Source organism: Bos indicus, chromosome 8 (assembly GCF_029378745.1).
Source record: "Bos indicus isolate NIAB-ARS_2022 breed Sahiwal x Tharparkar chromosome 8, NIAB-ARS_B.indTharparkar_mat_pri_1.0, whole genome shotgun sequence".
NCBI lineage: Eukaryota > Metazoa > Chordata > Mammalia > Artiodactyla > Bovidae > Bos > Bos indicus.
Genome location: NC_091767.1, coordinates 101,094,512 through 101,102,094, shown reverse-complemented (window position 1 = coordinate 101,102,094; position 7,583 = coordinate 101,094,512). Strand labels below are relative to the sequence as shown.

The 7,583-nt window shown below is 37.0% G+C and overlaps 1 long non-coding RNA gene across 1 annotated transcript; it reads right to left on the bottom strand.

Moving 5' to 3' along the window:
* Positions 1-712: 712 nt before the first annotated feature.
* On the bottom strand, positions 713-7,088 carry LOC139184648 (uncharacterized). Its single transcript, XR_011568198.1, has 2 exons — positions 4,702-7,088; positions 713-1,087 (listed from the first exon to the last, which is right to left on the bottom strand). It is a non-coding gene; the product is annotated as an uncharacterized lncRNA (long non-coding RNA).
* Positions 7,089-7,583: the final 495 nt, after the last annotated feature.

The following is a 7,583-nucleotide window of genomic DNA, read 5'->3' as shown; positions in this document are numbered from 1 at the left end:
ACAAAAATAAATTCAAAATGTATTAAAGACCCTGAAGCCACAAAACTTCTAGATGCAAACAAAGCCAGTAAGCTCTTTGACAGTGGTCTTGGTAATATTTTTTTGGATATGTTTCATCAGGCATGGAAAACAGAGGCAAAATCAAATAAATGGCACTACATCAAACTAAAAAGCTTTTGTGTGGTGAAGGAAACTATCAACAAAGCAAAAAGTCCACACATTTGAAGGGAGATGTTTGCAAGTGTATATCCAAAAGGGGTTAATATCAAAACATGCAAAGAATTTGTACAACTCAACATTGAAACAAACAAGCAAGCCAGTTAAAAAGTGGACAAATATCTGAATAGACATTTTTCCAAAGAAGACATACAGATGGCCAATAGGCACATGAAAAGATGCTCAACATCACTAATCAACAAGGAAATCAAATCAAAACCACAATGAGATATCACCTCACACTTATTAGAATGACTATTATCAAAAAGGCAACAAATAACAAATGGTGGTGAGTGTGTGGAGAAAAAGGAATCCTTCATGCCCTGTTGGCGGGGTTGTAAATTTGTGCAGTCACTACACAATACAGAATGGAGGCTTCTCAAAAAATAAAACTACCATATCATCCACTCTTATTTATCCAAATGAAACAAAACACTAATTCAAAAAGATATATGCACCCATGTTCATTTTAGCATTATTGATAATAACCAAGACATGGAACCAACCAAAGTGTTTATTGATGGATGAGTGGATAAAGAAATGTGGTACATACATGCAGTGGAATATTTATTCAGGCATTATATAAAGAAATCTTGCCATCAACAACACCATGTATGGACCTTGAGGGCATTATGCTAAGTGAAATAAGTTAGAGAAAGACAAATGCCATGCAATCTCACATGTAGAATCTAAAAAACAAAACAAACAGAAACTGAACTTATAAAACCAGAGGAACAGGCAACCCACCCCAGTGTTCTTGCCTGGAGAATCCCAGGGACAGGGGAGCCTGGTGGGCTGCCGTCTATGGGGTCGCACAGAGTCGGACACGACTGAAGCGACTCAGCAGCAGCAGCAGCAACAGAGGCAGGAGCTAGAGGGTGGGCAAAATGGGTTATGTTGGTCAACAGTTACAAAAAATAAGATAAATAAGTCCTGGGGATATAATATACAGCATGTGTACATTGTACATATAATATTGTATTAGCAATACAATGTTCTTGGATAAGCAAGCAATACAAGCATTATATATATAAAATATATTTGAAATATTGTATATTTGAAATGTGCTAAGAGAATAAATCTTAAAAGTTCTTATAATGAAAAAAATTTGTAACTATGTGTGGCAATGGATGTTAACTAGACTTACTTAGGTGATTAGTTTGCAATAAACACAAATATTGAATCACTATGCTATATACTCGAAACTAATACAATATTATATGTCAACTGTTTCTCAACAACAGAAAATTTATACATACATAAACCATAACATCAAGATTTCACTCCTAGATTATTACCCAGAAGAAATGTAAACACAGCCATACAAAGACTAGCACACAAACAAGAATAGCAGCTTTATTCAGAATAGCCAAAAACTAGAAATAACTTAAATGTCCACCAACAGATAAAAACAAATAATGATATATATCTTCATTTTATTTTTATTGAGATGCAATTGACATATAACATTGTCTAAGTTTATGGTGTACAATATGTTGATTTGATACTTTATATATTACAACATCATTCACATAATAACTACTTCATTTTTCGTTAAGAACATTTAGAATCTAGTCTTTTAGTAACTTTATATAATACAGTTTTGACTGTAATCACTATGCTGTATATTAGATATGCAGAATTTATCTACCAGTTGAATCAGTAGCAAAGAAAAAAGCTACTGAAGTAAATGGTAAGTGAATGAATGCATATTCCAAGAGTGTCCCTACTCTCTGGCTTTTGCTAGCCCTCTCCCTCTCTGCCAGTGTTAACAAAACATATCAGAATGCCTATTATAAAAAAAAGACATTTTTAAATATTCAACATTAGGTTGAATAGATCCAGGATACATGGAGATGACAGTTCCTTATTATTCAATCTCATGAGGCTACACAAGAAACAGTTCACTTTGTTAAGAGTGCCTCTTCAGTACTTTAACTAGGAAAAAATACAGAGAATAGAATGCAAATAAATGTGTGAGGAAATTTTATGTATTTTTATTTATTTTACTCCACCTCCCCAGTAGCTCAATGGCAAAAAATCTGCTTGCTATATGGGAAACGCAGGAGATGTGGGTTCGATCCCTGGGTCAGGAAGATCCTCTAGAGGAGGGCCTGGCAACGTTCTCTGGTATTCTTGCCTGGAGAATCCCATGGACAGAGGAGCCTGGGGCCACAGACCATAGGGTTGCAAAGAGTTGGACATGACTGAAGTGACTGAGCATGACCTTTCTAACAGAAATTTGAAGAAGCAAGAAAATAAAATCATAAATTAAAAACAGAAGCCTGCTAATTAAGTTACAGCACTTAAGTGAAACATAGTTGCTGCAATTGAAATTTCTCTCAAAACTGTAGACAGCTAAGTACTAAGGGAAAATATTAAGTTAGGTAGCCATTACTAGGAGATATCATCTATTTTCCTGGCTTGATGTTTCCATGTAGAACTTCAGAATAACACTCCTGGCTTTCTCTTCACCCCTCACTTACCCATGAGAAGAGTGCCTGAATTTAAAACACTTGGGAAATGGGACATGCATGGCTCAGCATCTCCTGGGCTCTACAGAGAAAGTTAACACCACTTTGTTCTCTGGTAAGAAGCTTATATCTTCCAGAGAGGCCTGAAGTTGCCAAGCTTTGCAGGTAATAGGAAAAGGAAGTTTAATTATCAAGTGAAGTATTTGGGAAGTCCAGTTTACACACACATCAAAATCATGTCCTCCAATACAGCTTTAATCTTAATTAGCTAACATTTTAATTTCCAGTGATTCTGTGTTTATTTCTCAGTTGATTCTGCCAGATTTTTAATGTGCAAGTCTTTCAGAAAACAAATAAATTGACTCTATTTCAAGAGCTCATAGTTCGGTGAGAAAGACAAACAAGTTAACTAGTAATTACAAAACAGCTGTGATAAGTGTTGTAATAGAGGTGAATACAGGGTGTTGTAAAAGTATATGGGAGAAGCAGCTTCTTAGCTTCAGGTAGGGAGCAGTCAGAAAAGGAGACCAAGAAGGGACATGAGTTGAGTCTTTAAAAAAGAGTAGGAATTTCCTGGATGGAGAAGAAAATGTTCTAGGCAGAGATGATTGAGCAAAGTAGCAAATTGGGGTAGTTGGAAATGCTTTAATATATTTAAAGATATACTTATTTATCTATAATTCATAAATGACTCATGTTAATGCACTTTACATTAAGACATGTCTCAAAAGGTAACATAAGACTTAAATAAAAATGTAGCAAAGGGTTTAACATAGGGATTGAACCACTGTAGGTATTTTATAAATGGAGTTTTTCATCCTTTATTTATTTACCATTTATTCTATTGTCAACTACAGATTGGCTTTCCTTGAATAAAATCTGTTTGGTTATGGTACATTCAACTTTTAAAATGCTGTTATATTAAGTTTGGTGAAAAGTAAAGTGAAGTTGCTCAGTCATGTCCAACTCTTTGTGACCCCACAGACTGTAGCCTACCATGCTCCTCTGTCCATGAGATTTACCAGGCAAGAGTACTGGAGTGGGTTGCCATTTCCTTCTCCAGGGAATCTTCCCAACACAGGGATTGAACCCAGGGCTCCCACATTGCAGGCAGACACTTTACCTTCTAAGCCACCAGGGAAGCCCTAATTAAGTTTGCCAGTATTTTATTTAGAATTTTTACATTTATTTCATTAGTAAGATTGGACTATAGTTTTTTCCTTTCTTCTGCTATTCCTCACTAATTTGGTTTCTTAGTTATAGCCTCATAGAATGAGTTATCAAGTTTTCCACCTTTTTCAATTTTCTGTAAAAAACACTGTCTTAAAAGTTTTCATAGAATCCAGGTTTAAAAGGATTGTGACCTGATGCCTTTTTCAGAGGTAGAACTTTGGTAGTGTTTCTCATTTCTTCAGTTATTAATGAGTTCAATTTCTGCCTCTTCATGTATTTTCATGATATACTTTTCTTAGATAATATGTTATTTTGTCAAAAATTTCTCTTTATGGACAGAGTAAACCTTGAGTAGTCTCACAATTTTAAAGTTTTAGGATGTTCACATTTTTATGTTAATTCCAGGAGTTTTTTTTGTTTGCATTTTCTGCTATTTTCTCTTTCATCAGTTTTGCAAGATGACTGTTTGATTTGTTAGTTTTTAACGGACTGAGACTTCCCTGATGGCTCAGTGGTAAAGAATTTGTTCGATCCCTGAGTGGGGAAGATCCCTTGGAGGAGGAAATAGCAACTCACTCCAGGATTCTTGCCTGGAGAATCCCATGGACAGAGGACTTTGGTGGACTACAGTCCAAAGGGTCAGGAAGAGTTGGACACGACTGAGCACGAGCATGCATGTAATGGACCAGCTATTGATTTTTAATCTATTTTACTTGATCTTTCAGAAGCATTAGACATACATTTTCTGTTTCATCACTTAGCTCTAAATGACACAAAAATTCTTAAAAAAGAAACTCTGGGAGAGATGAGTGGCCAATATGGTGCACCCTGAGCTTACCTCCTCTCAGTGGCATGTGAAAGTTACAACTGCAGTTTCCCTGGTGGCTCAGTGGTGAAGAATCTGCCTGCAATCCAGGAGATGTAGGTTCAATCCCTGGGTCAGGAAGATCCCCTGGAGAAGGAAATGGCAACCCACTCCAGTATTCTTGCCAGGAAAATTCCATGGACTGAGGAGCCTGGAGGGCTACAGGGGTCACAAGAGTCAGACACGACTTAGTGAGTAAACCACCACCACAGAGCAATTATTGATGAGAAAGATCAGAAAGCTAGCAGAAAAGATCTACAACTAAAGATATAAAGAAGAAACCATAATGAGATGGGTGGGAGGGGTGGAGACAGAGTCAAGATCTATATCCACAGACAGGAAGATAATAACAACGGCAGAGGTTCTCCCAAAGGGACAGGGGTCCAAGCCCCACATTGAACTCCCCAGGCTGCGGGTTCTATACCAGGAAGGCAAGCCCCCAGAACATCTGGTTTTGCAGGCCAGTTGGGCTTTCTTTTGGGAGAGCCAGAGGGCTGTGGAAAATAGAGTCTCCACTCTTAAAGGACACACACAAAATCTCATAAGCTCTGGGATCCAGGGCAGAGGAGTAATCTGAAAGAAGCCTGGATTAGACCCATGTGCTGACCATGGTGAAGCAACTGGAGCTCACCATGGGGATATAGACTCTTGCAACAGCCATTTTAGGGAGCTTGTTCTACCACAAAGGCACTGGTGCTGGCAAGCACCATTTTAGAATCCTTTGTCTGGCTTCTTAGGGCTGACACCTGGCTCAGCCTACCAGCCTGTCAGTATGTATGGGACAACTTAGGCCATGCAACTAACACAGCCCCACCTACCGGGAGGCTGGCTGGCTTAAGACTTCCTGAACTCACAGTCTCCCCAGTACCTAGTCCCATCCACCAAAGGACCCAGGACACAGCCCCACATACCAGCGCACAGGCACTAGCCCCAGGGCCATAGGGCCCTGCAACTGGAGATCCTTAACCTAGCATCACCCAAGAGAGCGACAGCACTAGCCCCAAAACCTGGCCTCATGCGGGCCAGAACAAATGGATAAATTCCTTGGAATGTACAATCTCCCAGGACTAAGCCAGAAAAAAATAGAAATATGAACTGACCAATTACCAGTAATGAAACTGAATCAGTAATCAAAAACCCCCAACAAACAAACGTCTAGGACCAGACAGATTAAGAGGAACTAACACAGTATTGTAGGTCAATTACACTTCAAAAATGAACAAACAAACAATCACATACAAAAAGAGAACAAATTTGTGTTTACCAGTGAGCAGCAGGGGGCAGGTGGAAAGAGAAATGGATGAAGGCGATCAAAAGACACCATCTTTTGTATGTAAGATGATTAAGTTCTAGGGATATAACATACAACATGATAAATATATTAACACTGGTGTGTGTTATATACGAACATTGTTAAGGAGTAAATCCTAAGAGTGCTCATCATAAGGAAAAATATCTTTTTCTATTTAATTTTATGTTTATATGAGATGATGGATATTCACTAAAGTTATTGCGATAATAGTTTCTTGATGTATGTAAGTCAAATCATTATGATATACAACTTAAAGTTTAAAAAGAGAGAGAGAAATAAAAAGGGAGAGAGGAAGAGGAAGGAAGAAAAATGACAGTAATTTACAGGAAAGCAGGGCCCTCTGGAGGCTAAAATTTCAGTGTAGTGTTTTATTGAGATTGTTCTCTATAATCAAAACTAATAAAGTAGAAACCAAAGGAAGATAATAGGGAAAAAAGATCTCATTTGTGATAACAATGTATAAAGCACTAATTTAGTATGTAACATGAAATGCATACAGTATATAAACACATAAAATACTAGGCAGTGCTTAGATGGTACTTACTGTGTACTTTGTACTGTTTTAAGCACTTTTAATATATTAACCCATTTCATCTTCATAATAACTCTAGGAGGCACTATTATTATTGTCTCCATATTACAGGAGGGAAAAATGCGGCAAAGGTGAATAGGTTACGTGATTAGTTAATGGGACAGCTAAGTTTGGTACCCAGGCCATCTGACTCCTGCATCCGTACTCTAGAGCACTATGCTTTACTAAAGGGTGCGTGCATACAAATACACAGAAATTGGAGAGTCGTAAAAGTACTGGGAGAAATAAGAGAAAACTTGAATAAATGAGAAACCATATCAGGGTTTCTGATTTTGAAGATTCTGTTTTAAAATATGTAATTCCCCAAACTAATCTATAAGTTTTTATTCTATCTCAATCACAAGCCCAGTTTTTTTAAAAATGTGGGATCTTGACAAAATATTTCATATGCTCATTTTTAAGAATAAACCTTAGAGTATCCATGAATATTTCTTTTAAAGAAGAGTAGTAAATGAGATTGCCAGCCAGAAACTAAAACTTTAATAATTAAGACAATATAAATAAATAAATAAAAACAGCTCAGGAGTAAACCATCAATAGAACAAATGGCAAATGTAGAAAGTCTATATATTTGTACATATATAAGAACTTGGCATATGGGAGTATATAATTTAAAATCAGAAAGGAAGATGAATAAATAACTCACTAAACTATATAAGAAAAACATTAAATTAGTGCTTAACTGCTCAGTCCTGTCCAACTCTTTGTGAACCCATGGACTGTAGCCCACCAGGGGATTTCCCAGGCAAGAATACTGTAGTGGGTTGCCATTTCCTTCTCCAGGGGAACTTACCAGAGATTCTAAATGTAAAGGATGACATGATTAAAACAGTAGAAGAAAACACACTTGAATCTTTGGAATGGAGGTTACCTTTCTAAACATGACCCTAAAACCAGAAACAGAAAGAAAATGATAAATTAGGCTACATAAAAATGAAAAGCAAAAACTGA